This window comes from Pagrus pagrus, assembly GCF_965226575.1.
Source record: "Pagrus pagrus genome assembly, chromosome: 11".
NCBI classification, from domain to species: domain Eukaryota; kingdom Metazoa; phylum Chordata; class Actinopteri; order Spariformes; family Sparidae; genus Pagrus; species Pagrus pagrus.
Genome location: NC_140195.1, coordinates 11,316,068 through 11,337,199, shown reverse-complemented (window position 1 = coordinate 11,337,199; position 21,132 = coordinate 11,316,068). Strand labels below are relative to the sequence as shown.

Sequence of the window (21,132 nt, the reverse complement as noted above, 5' to 3'; positions counted from 1 at the left end):
AATATTTGCGTTTCTGCTGTTCTTTGCAAGCAACAGTCTCAGCAGCACAAACTTCTCCCTCTGTAATCTTTGAACAGCGTGGGACTCAAGAGAAAAGCTGTATCAGCCACAGACCAGTTCTCTTCTGCTACCACCATTTTTCTGTCCCTCCCGGAAGATACGTCACCTCATGTTATGCCATGTGAGGCTTGAGGCAAACGTGCGGAAAGACTATATTTTGATCCAACCAAAGGAAAACGATCAGATTAAGCATTTACATGGTTATTAGGGGTTATTATTTTTCTGTTGAGTGGATTATCAAAGGTTTACACCACCCTTCACCCTGATTCAAAATTCATTCAGATTGGGCCGGATCTGTCGCTTCCAACTGAGATAGTTACACGAGGTATTTTTACACTAAAATCCACGTAAATGCACTTATTGTTTACATCCCTTTGTTACTTGGTAGTCTGCTGTTGTTTTTTTGTTGGTGTCTGCAAGAAGGTGAGTGCCTCCTTGTAAATTAAAACATTGTCACATAGAGGTTATGTGAATACATAAAAAGCCAAAAGGGAGACAAAAATGGATCTGAGCAGATGCAGTGGCAAGAAAAGCAGTAATGTGGCAGACAGTCATTGTTGCTGATTCCCTCCAGGCGCTGATTAATCTCTCAAAAGTGGAGAACAAACTCACACTTGTGGTTTGTGGTTTTGTCGAGTCGTATGACTACATCTCAGAAATGTAGAGAGAGGAAGCAAAAAAGGAGAACAAGCTGTGGCTAAAAATCTGTGAAACAATTGGAGGCAAAAGTATTCCTAAACCTTCTGTTTTGTTACAAATACCTGCTGATTCCCTCCTTCCCTTTTGGGGAAAAACAAAACAAAACAAATAACAGAATTAAAAAGTCAAATTTGTGTGATAAAGGAAGAAATAAATTACTGTCACTATGCTGTCTTGGCTCAAACCTCTTTGTTTTGGTTTGGGTGTTGTTTAACTTGTTTACCCTTTCTCTTAAAGATGGTGGCCTGATTTGACCCTAAACAAGGGTAAGTGATGCACTATTATTTCCCACAGTTCCTGAATAGGTTGATTGGCAGCATCTCTCAAAACGTCATGACTGCTGTAGCCACACACGTACCAAACCTAAGCGTACCGTCGCAGTTCTGTTGGGTTTAGGAAAGAAAACTACTTTGTTAGGTTTAGGGAAGAAATCTACATTGTTAGGTTTAGGCAATAAAACTACCTTGTTTAGGAAAACATTGTGGTTTGGGTTAAAATCCCACAAAACGTACGTTTGTTAGGTAAGTAACTTACATTACCTTATGCACCTGAATGAAAGTCCTGTGCATGTATAACCTGACTGAAGAGAAGTATTTTTTTGGCCTTTATATGGCTTAATTGATATACACAGCTCAAGATAGACAGGAAACAGGATGAGAGAGAGAGGGGGAGTGACGCGCAGCAAAGAGCCACAGGCCGGGACTTAAACCCGGGGCCGCTGCAGCGAGGACAAAGCCTCACAGTTTGAAGGCCACTGATCAAGCTGCTATATTTGCAAATGTGTTGCTATGGTTTATCTACAATACTGACAAATCCACATTTCATTACATTCGATGTAATGAAAGCATGCACAGACAGACTAACCACTCTCTTGATGCACATATTTTCGCTCTCAAAATTGTTCTCAAATTGAGATTTTGCCTAAAATAATAAAGAAATAGCAGCAATTCATGTTGTATCTGATGTTACTTCATTTGTGAGAAGATATGGTGTCTTTTAAAGATTGTGATTACTCTTTTAATATGTACTCTATGATCCTCACCATGTCCGGAAACAGAAAAAGGACAGTATTTTCCAGTTTTAATGAAACTGAATAGTGGAGTGGTAGGCTCAGGTCCAGGGGTGACTGTGGTGACTTTTTCCAATCTATTCACTTTGTCTGACTGCAGCTGTGCAGACCTTTCAGTCGACTGTCCCATTGTTTTCTGCTGTGAATCCCTCAAAGTTCTTCCATCTATTTAAAAGAGAAAAAAAAAAGACAATAGCAGCCTTTGTTGGATGTGGCTTTGAAATATCACATATTAATGGATGCCATTTTAGAAGTGCAGTTACTGTTACGTTTGAATAAAATGTGATAAACTTTGCGCGGAAAGATAATACTCATTAAAATACACCCGCTCTACTCTGAAGGGATAATACAACCATTCAGCGTTCTGCCGAAAGAAAAAGAAAATTGCAAAGATAAAAAAAAAAAAAAAATCTGGGTGCTGAAAATCAAAAAAACTGAAAGCGCAGTTATTGTTTCAGCCCTCAGAACATTCAAATAATAGATCTGCTCTGCTTTGTCCCTTCTTAGTGCTCCGGATAATTTTACATAATGTCTGCATTGATTGTGGCATTGCTGACAACTCAGGCTGCTTTGTTTTTCTTCTGTCCATCCATCTAAAATACCTTTATTTCCCTGTTGTAGTAGTTTCGTTAAACATGAAGCAGAAACACCTCAGATTCATTTTGGAGTCATTTGTACCTGATCAAAAGGCTGAAACAAGAAGAAAAACACAGCCAGCACATGCAATAACAGTGAAACAAGCTGTTGTTTTCTGATGTGTGTGTGTGCGTGCTCCTTAGCAATCATCAACAAAACCCATGCTGAAATCATCAAAACATTCAACAATAATTAAAACAGCGTGTTGTTACTTTAAAAGGATAAAAACAGCTTCCTGAAATACACACACTGTATTTTATCTACATAGACTGACTGGTTGGCTACGGCAGGACATTATCTAACGTTGCATTAATTAGCAGTCGTTACGATTTCCAGTATGCTCAAGTTTCCACGCTGTTCTTTTTGCTCCCACAAAGTTTTCTTGTCGAAGTGGACTGTGCACTTCCCCCTACTGGGATTTAGTGTCAACTCAGCTGATGCTATTCTCAGAGCTGTATTAATTGTTAGCTTGCTCTTTGATTTGCCTCATTTAAAAGGTCTTTGGTTAATTTAATGGATCGCGGAGTGAGCTTTTCAAAGTCCTGCTGGGTACAAAAAAATTGCAGACGGTAATCAACCATCATTAATCTAAAAATACTTCTTAACATGGATTTCTTCTCTTTAAGTTGGTGCTGCTCCAGGGCGACTGTTGCACACAAGCAGGCTGAAGGTCAAACAAAGTAAGAAATGTGTCATCTCGGTCATGGCTGAACCCTCTGCATCACATCACAGGTCTTAAATCCTCCTGGAGTGACTTTGCCCAGCTGCCTCTCATTGTCCTGATTACTCCTCAGCTGCTCCCAATTGCTCCTATTATTTTGCCGTAACGCTGCGTTCACACAAGGTCGGCAGAACGGGAAGATCTTCTGTTATTCCAACTGGAGTGTTTGAGCACTGTTCCCAGATATGTTGCTCTGTCATGCAAAGTAGCATCATTTTCCATGAAATATGTGTTTGTGTACTGTCAGATTCAGGCACTTTAACCTGTGAGGTTCAGTCATGTGAAGACTTTTGAAAATGGAAATGAATAACATACAAAAAAATAATACAAACCGCAATGACAGCCATAAATCACCTGTGCTGTTTAGCATTCAAAAATGTAATTTGTAAAAGAAAAATCATTTGCAAGTTTGGGCGTCTGGCAATACTGTGGCACCAGTTAGAAACAGGGAAAACAGCTTGCCTGACTCTCTCCATACGTAACCAAATAGACCTACCAGCAGCTCTAAAGCTCACTAATTAACACATTATGTCTCGTTTGTTTAACCCGTACACATACTGAAGCATAAAAATGACAGCTTGTGGTTTCATGGCAGTTATGTGCCTGGATGATTTCTTGGCCAGGTCCAGTTACTTCCTGGAACGTACTGCTAAGCCAACAGGCTGCTGGTGGTAGCGCGTCGCATTTACCGAACATGAGAGCAGCACCAATCTTCTCACCAAGCAAAAAAACTCCCAGCAAATAAGCATATTTATAAAGAGTTGAACTACTCTGCTAAGAGTTAAATATATTTAAATATTACTGCTCATGAAAGAGGCTCTGTAACTGGTTTGTTCACACTTCTGTAGCTCTGTTAAACAAATATCGCAGATGCAAGGAATTTCTGACCTGAAAGTTTTTTTCACACTCTGCTGGTATTTAGGAACATTTTAGTCACCCACTGTATCGGGTCTTTGAGTGTATTTCTGGTGTAATTCTGTTTCCTGTCGTCTGCAGCTAACCAGCATGGAGCCATGTGCTCAGTGTTCTATGTCCATTAGGCTGGGACCACACTACAGGATTTTCAGGCTGATTTAAGACTGATTCCCAACAATCGGAGTATAAATCTGGTCTTGGAGCTTGGTCTGTACCGATGATTGTAGTCTTAAAGTCTTAAACTTGAAACTCCCGACCTGCTCATAGACTCATCGGGGCCGCCCTGATAAATATCAGACAAGTTTGACTCACACTAGGCAATCTGTGCCCAAGCGTGCTCAAACACGGTACACTTTCTTTGCCCTGGCACGGTTGGAAGAGGTGTGCTTCGGCATGGTACGGTTGCTCATACCAACCGTACGTTGCACATGGGTGCGCAACGTAGACATGAAGTATAATCATGCGTAGTATGCCGCCTTGCATAATCAAGAGATCCAGGAATGTGAGAGGGCAGTCTCTGACCAAAACGACACAAAATAGGCCACAAAAAAGTCAGTAAAGTCATGTTCTCTGTGCTGTTCTCCATCGTGCTGCGACTGCGCTGACCTGATGATGTATGTGCAACAGGTAACCGTGTTCAGGCCGGGTTGCGGCCGGAGCAATGACAGTGCAGGCCAGCGGGGGATTGGGAAGGAGAGACAATCGTGCTTTGGCACGGTACGGAGCAACTGGGCCAAGTGTGAGTGCGCCCTTAGGTTTTAAAATCTGGATGATTATGTCAGTAACTCCAAATAGTTGAGTTTACAAGAACTTCTAGAGAATTCTGTTATTGAGTCATCACAGTCCTTCCACTTGTTTCTACGCTACAGCTGAAGCTGTTTCTAGTATCTTATGTTCTTAGAGAACATAAGGAGCCTGGAGAGATAGACTTTGGGAACTAAGGACCCTGGGAACACAGATACACTTCACACCTGCGTGTCCAACTTTTCCCTCCCTGTTCCTCTTCCTCTTCCTCTGCTGATGTACAATTTCTCAGCCCCTTTAGATTAAAGCTACCTTACAGAGCACTTCCTGTCTTGTCTCTGTATCGTGGTCTATTCCTGAAAAAACTGTGAACTATACGATGACAATTCCTGCCGGTATGCTGCTTACGCTTTTGACCTCTCAGTGTAGATCCTATTTGCAGCAGCAAGCAACAGTCTCCTCAAAAAAAACCCATCAATTTAATTAAAAAAGTTAAGTACATTAGTGCTTTATTGCTGTGACTCTAGACGATAGTTTGCTTATTTGTCTCCGACATAAAATTAACATAAAAAACTAGTAAAACTTGTCATCCTTGGTTTTCATTAAAACAGTACATAAATGAGGGAAATACACAACACCCAGGCGCACAGCAAGATAACAGTAGTGTTATTAATACAGCATCAACAACTCATAACTGTGACTTTGTAAACAGGCACTTCCAGGGAGAATTTATTACTTCCTCACTGTTTATTTGCTGCTGGCCTGGCACAGACGTTACTCATTGCTTCTGTGTGTAAACCTCGCTGTGGTGGGACAGAAACTCCGCCGTATCAATCATTTCACACAAACAGACCAGTCACTTTCATGTTCAAACTGAAATACAGAGTGATTGGTTTTCATTAATTAAATAATTTTGCCGCTTTGAAGTCACTTTCATTGTGCGGATTGGAGGCTGAAGAGCAGTCTGGAATTTAACAGGAAGGTAACTGTGGAATGAATAATAAAAAAAAGTAAAAGAAAAAAAAAAAAAAAAGAGAGAAAGAGAGCAGTGCCCAAAGCTGTGCTCTGTCTGTAGAAGTAAAGTGGAATTGCTGATGTACAGCGCAAGAGTGTACTCAGTGGTTTAACTGCACTGTGATTGTGTGTATGTGTGTGTGTGTGGAGAGAGACCTGCTGCACTCGTAGCGGGCTCACACTCATAAATCAATGTCGTGTTTTATTTAGAGACATGGCCAGCTCTCTCCCACTGAACCCCCTCTATCTCTTCGAGTCCCCGGGTGAAGACAGCACACATGAACAACACCAGCCCATGGCTTTTGTTATCAGCCGAATCATCACAGGAGCCCCTACAATTTCCTTTTTTCCCCCCTCTTCATTCTCTTACTTTTTCTGGCTTCATTTTGAACGCAGCATCTCGTTCTATTACCTTCGGCTGTGACATTTACTCACTCTTTTATGATGAATTCATAAAATCACGACAATGATAGCACACTGAGAGTGCTTTATGGAAACTCATTATAGAGTATCTATCTCTGCCTGTCTGTCAGTCTGTCTGTCTGTCCCTCTCTCTTTCTCAGACACACACACACACACTTTCTGTCTTCCCACTGAACACAAAAACAACAGAGGCTGCACACTGATGTGAAAAGTTTGGCTCTAAGCTCTCTGTGGAGTGTTCTGATAAGGCTATCAACGCTTGGCTGGCTGATACACTTGGTGAGGCTGCAGTCGTTTTCCTCTGAAATCCTTTTTTCAGATCACTCAGACTGTCTTCTTGCCACATTAGGCTGAATGTTGTTGTTTAAAGAAGAGAAAAGCCTGCGATGATATAGACTTTTAAAGTAATATTCATTTTTTTACATTAAGTGAAACTTTTGTCACGCTTTTGTGACAAATACCAAGGTGAGTATTAACACATTTCTGTCATGGTGTATGTAATTCAGCTTATCTGCACCAGCATTATACTTGCTTTGATGGGAACTATGCTCAGCCATCGTTTGACGTGTCTTTTCTTGGGAGGAATTTAATTTTGCAAGAATGTCACGCATGTGACAGGATGAACATTTCAACGTGACAGCGTCAGTCTTTCGACAGGAAATTTGAAAATCCTCCCAAGTCAGAACAATATCTAATTCACACAAAAACACAACATTCAACGCAGTGCTGTGAGAAACCCTCCTGCCTCTCTACGTTTACTCTTTGCACCAAGACTTAACAATACCAGCTTTCATCCTGCAACATGATCTTTTTTTTTTTTTTTCTCCCTGCTTCTTACATCATCATCCAAAACCTTAACTGACCTCAGCGACCATCCCCCTGATGATTCACAACAATCACCACAACCCTTCCAGGTTTGCCTGCACCAACTACATTACCATGCTCTCCGGTTTGATGAGAAAACTCATGCGTCGAGTATAACCCGAAGGCTGAGTTTCCATTACCAACCTAGCCGTAACTCAAAACTGCATGCTTTGCTGAGGCACTTCTGAGCAGCACTCTCACTTTTGTGGTTTTAAATCGGAGCAGAGGCAGATAAGACCCCGTAGCTCCAGGTGAGCTCACCACCAGCAAGATCTGCATCATCAGAGGGTGGAAATACTTCAGTTAAAAATAGCTGCGCAGAAGTGTATTGCATAAACATGTGACATACTTTATACTTACATAGCTCCAGATCGAGTTTATGATTTCTTTGCACAACTCTGTCTCCTTGAAATTACATTTGTATGCCACTTATTTGCTTTGCCATTTATGTTTCGAGGGGAAACATAATTGCTGCTTGGATTATGTTCGCTGTCAACATCTTTTCCAGCGCAGGAGGTGCAATTTCTTACAGCACACTAGTTTTAGGGATGAGGTTTGGATTAATGATGAGCACACGAAGCTGAGGACACTGAAGACCAGGGTTTACAACCAGTCCGTTGGGTGGTAGTTTGGTTAAAGTTGATTTAGTCAAATGTGGATGAAGTAAACACATCCTGTCTTGTGCTTCAATTCACTTTTGACTTTTTCAATTCAGATCGCTTTACACAGCCTTAACCAAGTGCCTGAAGGTGCCTCAACAAATCCATAAGCATGACTAATAATATTTTACAACCAAATTAGCGTTTATATGCAGGTTTTTAATAATACTTACTTCCCTATACACTACGTGTGTTACTGGGGAATACGGCTAGATGGCACACCTGAGTTTTACCTCGACACTTTCAGCTACTGTTGCCCTTGCTGTCGTTGACCCTCCACCCTGTCACATCCTCATACGGGCACTATACTGCCCCTCCTGTTTATGCGTGTATTGCATCTTGCATCGTGGCGTTAATTTCGGGAGATAAACGCTGCAAATGCTCCAAATGCCTCTTTGAAGGGGGTCGTCATGAGCTGGCTCTGGGTGCAAGACGTCACAGCAACCCACTTGGAGGCAAGGCGAGGAGAGGTGAGGCTTCATTGACCTCACCCTGGAGAAGGTCAATCTCAGTCGTGGCTTCGCCCGGCTTGGCTCAACTCAGTGCGGCCAAGACTGCTGGCGGAGAAGCCCCACAAGTGAGCAACCAGGGCACCTCTGTAAGCCTCAAAAAGATGCTAGAACTACTCATACTGAAAACAATAACTTTTAAAACTTAATTTTAAGCTGCAGGAAAAATTCAATTAAATCCAGACAAAAAACAAAACGAACAGAATAATAAGTTCCCAGACAATGTACTTTTTCACAGCAAATGGCATTCAAACATAGATTTTTAGGATTAATAGAGCTCACTGTCTGTGGTACCCTCAGGTGGTCAAGTAGTTTGTGCCACAGTTGGAGTGCTGCTACACAGGAGGTAGCATCCCCAGTGATGTGGATCAATAGTTCTGGGGTCTCACAGCGGCAGGACGCTGTTTGACCTGAGGGTTGTTTGCATGGGGAGTTTGTAGGGTTAGAGGTGTCTTGAGGGAAGGTCTGTTTTTCTGTGTATACACTGGAAACTCTCAACATCACGTCTGAATTCTGTCCTGGAGGACACACATAGCCAGCGCAGGGATGCTGGACTCTGAGCAATGTGTTGTTTACATGTCCTCGTCAACACTGATCTGTATGTACTGGAGCTTCTGGAGACTTCTGCCAGACATAACAACTTTTACGCCTGAAGGGGATAAAAAAGCCTGGCCTGCTCCTCCGACTCTTTCAGAGTGGGACGTGGCTCTGAAATACTCTCGAGATGGGAGAAAGAGGCTTTACAGAGTTGCACTAAACAACCTGACAAAAGTCAGGTGACAACAAAGAAAACAATGTAATGGTTCCATCATGTTCCATTAGGAGGTCACTCGTGACACCGCCTAAAGATTTTCTAGTGGATATGTCAGCTGGAACCTCTCAAAACGGTTTCAAGCATTTTATAGCTTGGTAGAAACTATTTTCGATCCCGTTGGCCAAAACTTCAAGGGCAAGGGTTAGTGTCTTAAAAAATGAGGGCTGTAGAGAGGTTTTAAATGTCTTTTTTTACAGAGATGGAGGAATCTTATTCCTGTTGGATGTTATTTCTTGGAGTATCTTCATAACCTTCACATACCTGAAGTCTGTACAACACAAGCCAGAAAGTGATGTTAGGAAATAATAATATCTGACAAAAGTATTGAAATTTTGTCATAAGTAATAAAATATATAAATCTGATATTTTTTTTCATCAAATGTATTAAATAAGAACATGAAACATATCGATCCAAACTATTTCTTAACTTGGAAACGTGAAGGAAATGTTTCTTAACTCCCCACAAGTTATTTGAACCATGTTACACATTTTAGTTTTTGATCGGCGAAAAAGAGCAACATGAAAGAGCTGCAGATGTGATAAACTGGAGGCTGAGATGTGCAATTTGAAGCCAGAGTGAAGGAAACAGAATCGTTTGTTGGTGTTTAATTGGTTAAGTCAAACCAGGATCTGACATTTAAGTCTTTTGATATAGTTTGTTTGATTGGATGATCATGGTGTTTTAAGTCTCCTGCTGTGACTTGGCCAAAAGTGCACAGAGTACACGTTGAACCGACCAGCTTGCTGCCCTTGATGGACAAACAACGTATTCATTGTATCATTTGGAGGACTTTTTGGTTCAGTTCACAGACATACAGCAGATATTGTGGGAAAATATGTTGAATGTTTTGCAGGTGCAGGATGTGGTGCGGATAGACTACTGTATAAAAATGTTGCACATGAGTATATACAAACATATACAAACATATTTTCTAGGAGACAGGGTTGCTTGCACACAGTATACAGCATAAATCACTAAAAAAATCATACCAGGTGCTCATTTTCTTTCTCAATGTCTCAATATATTGGGTCTGGCTATAACTGAATTATACAGTACAAATGTGTTTAATACCTTCAATGTGCTGGAAAAGTTTGTCATTCATAAACAATTCCCGCTGATTACCGGAGAAGGTAAAACTTTATAATAAGGTTACAACTAATGCATGACTCATAAGGATTTGAATGCATGCTTTATTGCTGGATGTATCATGAATTCTGTTGCTCCCCATTAACAAATGTTCAAGTCACTCTTACTTTATGTGATTACTTTCTACTTAAAAGATTCATTTTAATTTATGGTTACATCATTCATTAATTTAAAGGGAACGAACTTAGCTGGGTTCCTCTTACTTGCCTCTCTGATAAAGTAAAACAGTAGCTTCAAATTTCCATGAGAATAGTTAATGCTCTGCTTTCTAACTTGGCAGCGATACAAACATTTACTTGTTGTTGCATGAGCCAATGTCATTTTTGCGACATTTAAAACCTAGGGGCTGGAACGTGAGTTGCGAGTTTCTTAAAATGATATTTGTGTTGTTATTGAAAGAAGAGGCGTGTAGCAGAGTAGAGAGAGATGCACTCAAACCAAAATTATCCAGCACTTACTGTTTGACAGATAATGATTTTGATCCTGTCCCATTGACGAGGTTGTAAATGTGTCAAAAAAATAGTCATGCAACAACCTGTAAATGTTTTACCAGAGAGGCTGAGCAAATGCATAGTCCTGAAATAAACAGCTAACTTGGTTGCATAACAATCAGTGTATGATGTAACTCGTACCTTAGTTGATAATCCATACTGGGGCTGTCACAATATCAGATTTTCACTACATAAAGTCAAAGTGGCATGATTACTTGGTGAGCAACAGGAATCCTTGATACATCCTGCATTAACACACGCATTCAATTATCATGAGTCATGCATTAGCACAACATTACTTCAAGGGATAGTTGGGGTCTTTTGATGTGGGGTTGTATGAGGTACTTATCAGTGTATTACCTGCAGTAGATGACCGTCAGCTCTCCCCCTGTGTGGAGAAGCAGTGGCAGGAAGCAGAGCATTGTAATGCTGTAACTGGTACCAACAGCAAGATATATTTCCCCTCAACTGTACAACGTCCGTATTCCTATGCACAAGTGCAGCTGTGCCTGCCGTGCCCTTAAACCGATATATACTTTTTAGGCGGCTAATATACCTCTTGCTGCCGGCACCATTTATAGCAATATAATGCTCAGCTTCCTGCCGGTACTATGCATTGCTTTTCCACACAGGGGGCCAGCTGACGGTCATCTACAGCAGGTAATACACTGACTAGGGATCAAATAACCTGAACTATCCCTTTAAGTATATGATTTTTACCCTTATTGTAAAGTTTTACCAAGGATATGAGTGAATCGTTACAACAGTAAGTTTTCGAGTTATCAATATATTTAAGATTTCCAAGTAAGGTAACATCTCAAGTAATAATAGTCACTAATTTGCGTTCTCACATGATAGCTTATATATAGACACACTACACACACACGGCATAAAGTGATGTGCACAGACACACAAGTACACACATAAGTACACACACACACATCCAGCCAGAAAGACAAAGCCCATAAATAGTAGCTCTTGCATGAAAGAGATAACAGGAGAAAGTATGTCTGACGGTGGTTTCTGGGTTTATTTGTGTGGGAATGATGGGAGGGTAGCTGCTGTATCTAAATAAACTAGACCTCTGAGTAAACACACAGGGATAGCAGCCTCAGCGCACGAGCCAGTATACAGAATTAAGTGGGATTAGTAACATTTTAAGGAAAGTCAGGGAATGATTTTTAATCCCTCTCCGCCACAGATCACTTTGATTCAAGGAAAAAACACAACTCACGTTAGATGTCATTCAGACAAGGACAGGTTGATTCATGTACATTTTTAAGCAGACTACTAGACCTCGTTATTCCCTCGTCTCTTATACATTCTGAATAAATTGCTCAAATGGATATACGCCGCAGAAACAAGGTCTGGCATGGATGTCAGCGAATGAACACGGATATACTACAGCCTTGTTACGGCTAGATGAAATAGAGCCAGAGAGTGAAAAGAGGGTAATTTTCTGCTTGTGGTGTGTGGAACAGAAAGTTCTGCAGTAGTTCCAGTTTTGTCATTTTCCAGTGACACCAGAGGTAAGTGCAAAGTGTCGGCTGGAAATGACACCAGAGCTGCACACAGCTGGGGTTAAATCTGGTTCTGTAATGGAGGAAGATTGAGCAGATGTGAAGGTTTGGGGATTGGGAAAAAAGCTTGTAAGCAGATACATTTCTTTGACCAGTCTTCATCATCAGTCTTCATTACATACATATACATGTACATAAATACGTTTCCCTATACGAATAAACACAAATGAATAAAAACGGTGAATATTCACAGTTAGAGATTTATCATGTTATTTTACATTGGACATGTAAATTCACAGTCTGTTATTGTAATGTTATTGTTTTTTTTGTGTATTCCAAAGAAAATACAGGGAAAATCAGTAACATTTCATTTTTTTAAACAGTGTAGACACGTGTTATGCCTGGCAATATAAACCCGTTGTTATATCTAATCTAATCTAATCTAATACATTATTGCGCAGTTGTGGAAATGTACATCAGAATCTTCCATATTAGCACCAAATAAGAAATATGCAACACTCGTCTTGGGATTTACAAACATAATGAATTCATAATCTTGGTATTCAGGTACATCCTCAGGCCATACTAAACATAGGATCTAATATACTGTAAATGTGAGTCCTTATTTTAATTCACATGGGGTGGTTAAGCTCTCAGTCAAAATATTAACAGATCTACAGGGACCTACAACCTCCTGGGACTTAACTGTTCTGATGAGAACCAACCAGATATTGAATATTCATAATGTATCAAAACTATAGTACACATTTACATATACACAGTTTTTCATTTCAGACAGCTATGTAATCTTCATACTAATACAGATTTGTTTTTATCATATTAGCTGAAGTCTAACTTGGAGCAAATATCTGTCAAACAAACTGCGTAGATCTCAACAATATATTTACCCCAAAATAACTGGAAGCAACCAGTTTGTTTCACTGTGCTGAGGTTTTTCAGTTCAATAAGTGTTTACTACCCTAGTCAGTAAATGAGTCAGGCCTCTACATAATTCAAGGGGAGTATGATTCAGTCCAACTTCACTTGTCCATTAGTCCTCAATAGTAGGTTTCCAAGTAACACGTATTTGTGTGTGTCTAAATGAGGAAACAGGCATCGACTCCACTAAAATGATTTCATCTCGTTAGTTTTACCAGGTACATTTTCTAGGTGCAGCATTGCGGTTCTGAGAAGCAGCAAAATCCCTGCATGGAGAAAATGTACCTTTGGTTTTCCATGGTCTGTAATTCTGACCATGCATGCTGCACAGTGCTGTCGGCAGGGTATACAGATACACGTCTTTATAAACACACTTAATTACGGACACAGTATGTTACCGTTTACAATTGGACTGAGAGGAGCATTCCAGTTAGACCACTGCAGAGTGCTGAACTCCACTACTTCATGCAATTCTTTTTAACGAGGCTTCAATAAATATTGAATAATGATTCACAAACTAATTCATAACAGCCTCGAAAACAGAACTGAAAATACACGAGAGCGCACTTCTCCACACACTTCACTTAAAAGGCAAATTTTTCTATTTTGTATGTGTATTTTGAAATTTTATGTGGAGTTTTTGCATCTACATTTCTAGAAGTCACAGGATTAACTTTTTTTTTTTACCATCTACTTGCAAGCTTCTTCCGAGAGATCAAGGGGGTGATTTAATAGCTTTTGTCATTATTTTTCCTTAAAATACAGTACATGTTTAATATTTTCACACACCCATCATCAACTTAAAATATATAAACATGATTCACAGACATAGTTTCACAATTCTAGTTCATTTTTCTTTTCGAAACATGAAATATACAACATTTTTTTAACACAATTTTGACAGGAAATATTTCTGTCACACAAACCAAAACAGTTCTCCTGGAATAATAATACTGGATGATTTAGCAATTCAAAATATCCAGCAAATATTCAGACCAGTGGGTCTAAGGTGAAAACCATGTTATTGCATCGTCCCTCGTTAAAGGTGCAGCATATCACCAGAGTAACTGCTAACTGTATTTTGTTTATACATCCATGACTGTAGCAAGTGTTAGCCTGTTAGCTGAGTTAGCTGTTCAGCTAACCAGGCTAGCAGGGGAGATGTGGTGTTTAGACGGCTAGCACAGGAGCTTTGGACCGCTGAAAGAAAAGAGGTTTTCAGGCCCAGGGCTATCAGGTTAGCATAATAACTTCAGTAGACATCTATGCAACACAATACATATACATTTTTGACAAAACTGTTATTTCTTCACATTCTCTTGGTGATTTTACTTCATTTTTGAATGTTTATAGATAAAATTCTTGCATATTGCACCTTTAAATTCTATGTTATACATTCTTGTATCCCAAAACCCTTCATTTAAAATCTGTCTCTTTTGCCACTGTGAAATGTGAAAAAACACTGAAAATGAGACAAAAATAAACAAAAATACATGATGTCAGTGTCAGTGTCACATTCAAAACCTCCAATAAATGCCATCCTTGTAAATCTGAAATAACAACACAAAAGATGTGTTCACACAGAATGTGAGGCAGGTTCAAGAGATGGCACACAAAGTCAATGGAAAGACACGGGTGAGTGCTAGTAGATGCATATTGACCCAGAGCTGTGCAAACTGAGGGGAAGCCGTGTTCATGTGAGTATAAAACGCTTCAAATTGAGAAAAAAATTACACTCATCCAGGGCTTTAACACTACTGAAATGAAATATTACAAAACATATTCCATTTAATGTAAGTGACTTGTAAATAAATGTAAGTGGATTCATTTACAAGCTGTAGCCTATGCTCCTATTCCTTAAGGGATTAATATTATGCACATTATTTACAGATTATTATGTTGTATATTATGTTGATTATTCAAAGAAGAATAATATTACATATTTCTATTATGGCAATAGAAAAATATGTGAACAATTAGCATTAAACACAGAGTACAGCCGAGGCTATTGGCCATAAACCATAAAAAATGACCATAAAAAAATATTCAACAAATGTAGATTTTGATAAGGTGATGGCGCCAGAGGAGGGGTGTGTGAATGATTGCATGAATTTCAAGGCAATCGATTAAATGTTGTCAAGATATTTTATACAAAACCACAAATATAAACCTCATGGTGGCCTTAAAGGAAAGGTCAGGGGATTATCAAAAATAACTATCCTCAGTGGGACTTGGATGTCTGTACAAAATTTCATGACAATAAATCCAATAGTTGTTGAGATATTTCAGTCAGGACCAAGACGTTCAACTGACAGTCTGACTTTTTTGCTACAGCCACGCAGCTGGCACATCTTAAAATTGAATGGAATGAAAATAGAAAGATAATACAGCAGAAGTGCCTTTTCCGAGACAGAATATGCTCACAGGTTAAGAATAAAATGCAAAATTCATCACTAGTATTGCAGCCCTGCATTCATGGAAACATTTGTACATTTTCAGGGCAGTTTGTTTACAAGCTCAATCATGAAATGAAATGAGTACACCTGTCCCACACTCGATGATGCTACTAGAAAAACAGCCGGAGCTGAAATGTCACCTCAGCTGAAGTTGCAGATTGCCTTTTAATCTGTTGCTTAGGTGATGATTCTGTCGAAAGCTTCCAGCATCGACTTTGCCTCTGTACCGTATTTGTGAGTATAGTCTGTTCCTGTATTTTTAAAAATGTGTATTTCTTCATGCATGTTGGCTGCTGGTTGGATGTGTTGACACAAACAACCTGTGTTCTCTGTTTGTAAAAATTCATTTTCTGTGTTGTTGTCTCGCATCCACATTTTCACTTATTATCTAAACATGATTATTTTACACTTTTACCCTACGTTTGCTCTCGACCTTATTGCCTGGCAATTGCTTTAAGGACAGAAAATGGAGACCAGTTTCTATGGAGACGATAAATCTGCCATGTAGTGAATAATATATATTTGCACAGCAATTTTGTGCTCCACTGACCCCAAAAGTCTAAGCCAGCAAATAAACAGATAAATAAATAAAAACGAAATACTTTACTGCCAATTAGACCGTGAGTGTACCTTACAAGTTTTAAAGTGCTGCTGTGTTCATGTCTGAACAACAACAATAATGAACCTTGAAATGAAGCTGACAGCCGCTATGCTACCTCTTCTTTTCAAGTACCTATATGGAGTTTCTATGGAGTTCTCTGTATTCAGCACGACAGCCTTTGTAATTGACGCCCAAATTCTCCTTTTCTTCCTTCGGCTGTTGTGTGTAGAAAACACTACAGAACATTTTATTTTCCTCTTCAGCTCTTTTTACCTGTCCTTGTATCTAGAGGATCCTCTTTGTAAAATGCAGTGTCCTCCTGCAGCGGGAAAAATATAGAACACAAAATTATGTTTTGATGGGAACAGAAATAAAAACAAATATGAATCATACTACAAGGATCTTTTAATTGGTTACGGAACAGTCTCAGTGCAATACACATCCCATGTGACATCCCACGGGCAAACAAAACCATCAGCATTGGACCCAAAAGCGGACAGCAAGACAGGGATAGGGTTAAAAATGTATTTATTAAGGTTGCTCTGGTAGTGGGCAGTGGAAGAAGGCTCAGGCTGGCGGCTCAGCAGGTGAGTAGCTGGGGCTCACAATGGCTGTGTCTCAATTCAGGGGCTGCATCCTTCGAAGGATGTGGCCTTTGCGGAGGTACCTTTGAAAGCCGCGTCCACCGTTGTTAAATGGGACGGTCTAGTCTTCGGAGCATTTCCTGGTTGCTTCACCAGATGTTCCCGCCCCTTACCCTTACATCACGATTTCTGCCGCCCAGGCCCGCGAAAGTGACGATCTACACCACTTGATGTCGCAATTTTCTTTCTTTCTTTCTTTCTTTTTCGGGCGCGCAAAGACTCTTGGGATATGGGAGGGCGCGAAGGATAGGAGCGGTGCATCCTCCAAAAAGAGGGAAAAGAAGGCCGCATTTGTGGGGTGCATTTGGAGGAGCCTTCGAATTGGGACGGCCTTCGCAAGGCGTTGTGACGTAATTGGCCTTCAAATGCGCCCTTCGAAGGCTGCAGCCCCTGAATTCAGACACAAGGCTGAGGCTAAGGTGGAGGCACAGTTGAGTGCGACACGAAGAATCCACAGCAGATGTTAGGCTGGAGGCAGAGGCGCAAGAGGCTGGGCGGCAGGGTGGCTGTGGAGCTGGAGCTCGGAGTTTGCATAAGCTCACGTGGGAGCACAAAAATTACACAAGAGCAAAAAGTCACAAAATGTAGCACTAGTAGTGTAGCCTTAAACTACATAGATGAGCGGAAACAATCTGGCAGCGAGTGGAGAGAAGACCAGAGTATTTGAGCTGGTGCTGATGATTAGATGAGCTGCAGCTGTGTGAGCGGCAGTAGCGCCAGTCATCCAGGGCAGCGATGCCCAGCCTCTGCAGAGCACCTCTGAGAGACACAGAAAACAAAACAAGGCACGAAGCACAGGAAAATCCAAACACAAAGTCCAGATCATGACAGATATAGTTATTCGCAATGCCGGTCCCCAGGTCGGATTCGAGCCTATGGGGCTTGGATAAACCATGAAATTAAAACTGTTTTAATGGCTGTGAGGATGAATTAAAGTGAATCGCAGGAAAAGAGGCTGCCCGGCAGTCTGGTGGTACGGTGCAGCACTAAAACATTGTAATGTTACAGTTTTTCATAGCCACATTTGTTTATCTCAATTAAGTTTTAAGTTTTCTTTATATCAAAATCCCCCTCTTTCCTCCTCCTACAGAACACTGCAGTATTTTAAATAATATTGACCATTAATTAGAGGGTTGTAGCTAGAAGAACATATTATGGGTCAGAGATGTGTGTTTGCATCTCAGTCGGCAAAATCTTTGTTTGTGCTCTAATTTATTCATTCCTCCTCCTGATCTTACGACACAGGTGAGGGAGTTGTGGGTGGAGGTCAATCATCCTCTGCAGCTTTGCATATCACTACAGCTCTTACAGAGCTTAAGGCCCAAGTATTAAATATATGTAACATAAGGAAAGCTAGAGATGCTCTGACCGCCAGGGTTTCAACCAAGTTAAGACGTTTGAAAGGTAAATGTCTGCAGTATATTGAAAGTTAAGCCACCGATTACATTGTTTACCCCATTATTACAGAATCCACAAGCTGCCGACATTTTGTTGTCTTAAGTGACAGGTAGTGGTGATCGGCACAGATATGTTTCCATTTTGATTTGAATGACTTGCATTGTGGTTTTTGCCACTCGAAATGATGCAATTATGGTTTCCATGGGACCAATTTTCAGATGTGTTGTCCAATTTTTCATTAATTCAAGCCCTTTGGATATTTTGCTGGTTGTGGACGAGGGATTAATAAACTATTTTGATACACTCGACTGGTGTAATCTCCACGTATTACAGCTGACCATATCACCCCACGTTGGTGGATGCTTTGTTGTGTGGGCTGTGTGAGTACGCAGTAAAAAGTTCTGAAAGGCTATTATTCGACCTTCATAACGGTGATAATTAAATAAACAACACAAGTGTCTCTTTGTTTGTATGTGTGTTAATGAACACAATGACATAAGTGCATTTTTGATTTACAAGTACACAGCTTAGACAGAGGCACAGTTTATTGGGACAAATAGATATGTGACTATAAGTAGGGAGCATAATGCATATGAAGATTACAGAACAGAGCCATATTACTGAAAAAAGACAAAAGGTGCCATTGAAAGTACAGTAAAAAGACAAAACAGGAAGAGAACAGGGTGGTGAAGAGAGACATCGGCACAACCTCAAACAACAGCCAGCAGAAATAAGCAACATCACAAATAAAATAAACTGTAATAAAAAAAAGTTTGTTGAACAAACTTGTGGATCGTTAAATGCACTGTTTGATCCTGTGCTATTAAGGGATGTTGAATTAGCTGACAAAGAAATGCAACTTTCAACACCTTTTAACTGCAGCCACCTATGGTGTTAACATGGGGAATGTACATATCTTACCATTCCCCAAAGCAATAAATCATACTGAGTAATTAGCCCCAAGAGCACAGAGTTCGAAGTTTTGGATGTTTGTCTTTTAAACCACTTTGGTCTGTTGGGATGATGGAAGCAACACTGCTGCTAGCAGCCATTAGCAGCTTTAGGTTGCCTCACACAGGTCCCCCAATCGGTAGGAAGTCAAGTGCTTGGGGAGTGAAAAATATTTTAGTGTGTCCAGATGCCAAAGCTGTTGGAGTGTGGTAGTGGTATTCAGCACCCAGAATGCACTGTAAACATCTTGAGCATCTTTGCTCATTATCCTCATTGACTGGTGTTTTTTCCTTTTCATCATTGCAGAATCTCCTGTTACTGAAGCTTATTTTCATGACTGGAAATAAACACTTAAATAACAGCAGACCAAATATTAATTGCAAATGCAAGTTACAGCTGCATTTGTGAGACAGACGGTACAGTACATCTTGTAAGACTATCTATATCTTACAACAACCTGTTTCATAGAAAGACCGAGCTAAATTCTGCACAGATGCAACTGTTCTGTACCACACACAAGTTGTAAGGAGGTGGTTGGGGTTGAATGGTGGGCGTGCAACAAGCAAGACTTTGACACCACAGACCAGGGTAGGAATCCAGAGGCCCATCAGTGGTCAGGCTTTTACAACAAAAAAGCAGTTTGTGGTTGAGAGAAGCTGGTTGTTTCAGTTAAATGGCAATAAAGTTCAACTGCTTCAGCTCACTGTGGACTTTTTCACCTTTGAAGCATGGAAGACCACAATGTTTCCTTAACATAGAATAATAAACATTATTAGGAGAGGTTTTCAAACACATTAAAGGACAGATATGTTTAAAAATCTCCTTTCTCTAGAACATAATTAATGAGCAAAGTTATTACTGTGCAATAGTTGTGTAGAAATATGTGCATGTTCATATTCATGTGTGCATTTATCGACATCCTCAAACCTTAACAACTGAATAGATTGATAACATGACCGTTGCAGCGTAACAGCAACACACGTACCAGACCGCATGGTCACAGTTTGGTTAGGTTAAGGTACTAAAATTACTGTTTTAGTTAAAATCATTGTGTTACTTTTGTAACTTCTGTTATAAATGTACCCACGTTAGCTAAATAACATTACGTTATGTACTGTACATGACTTAACTTCATTACGTTAGTAAGTTAAAAGAACTCACCGTTGACTAATGGTTTCACAATGGACACGGACAGCGGAAAGTCCTGTTCTTCTTTAACCCGACCATCCATCCTCAACCTCCTTCCTATAAGAACTTTTCATTTTTATACTTCTCCGCACTTCCTGCTTTGCATTGGTAATAATGACTACAGCTGCAAGAGGTCGCCGCCTAACAACAAACAGAAATATGGGTCACAATAAACTGCTTTCATTTTCGACCTACATGGTAATTTTTCCAATGACGACAGACTTGCAGTTATTGATAAAACGTACTCATCAAAAAAGTTGAACCTTGAACCTTAAACTGTGCATGTTTTTAGTAATTAATGTTCATTAAGAAAATGTATTGTTGATGAGAGTTTTGTTTACATACAGCGCCGACATGCATTTTAATAAAATTAACACAAATTGTTCTGAAAATATTTCTGAATTCTGAAACTAACAGCAACAATCTGCAACATACCATAGGAAATCCTGAGATAAGTGTCACTTTTTTCTTTAAACATGATCTTTTAACAGTCCCAAATCATTTCCTATTTCTATATTTAGAGGAAGATAATGAAGTGTTCTTAAAAATGAAAATTAGTCTTACAGTAGCCTTTCTATCAGATAGATGGTCACTCTGGCTGTCTTTGTTGTTCAGGCACACTCACTGTGGAATGAGAAATCTAACTATAATAAGAACCTATTAACCTCCT

At 40.0% G+C, this 21,132-nt stretch overlaps 1 long non-coding RNA gene across 1 annotated transcript; it reads right to left on the bottom strand.

Moving 5' to 3' along the window:
• Positions 1-1,875: 1,875 nt before the first annotated feature.
• On the bottom strand, positions 1,876-20,672 carry LOC311265156. Its single transcript, XR_014623545.1, has 3 exons — positions 20,436-20,672; positions 16,555-16,600; positions 1,876-1,993 (listed from the first exon to the last, which is right to left on the bottom strand). It is a non-coding gene; the product is annotated as an uncharacterized lncRNA (long non-coding RNA).
• Between the last annotated feature and the right edge of the window lie 460 nt (positions 20,673-21,132).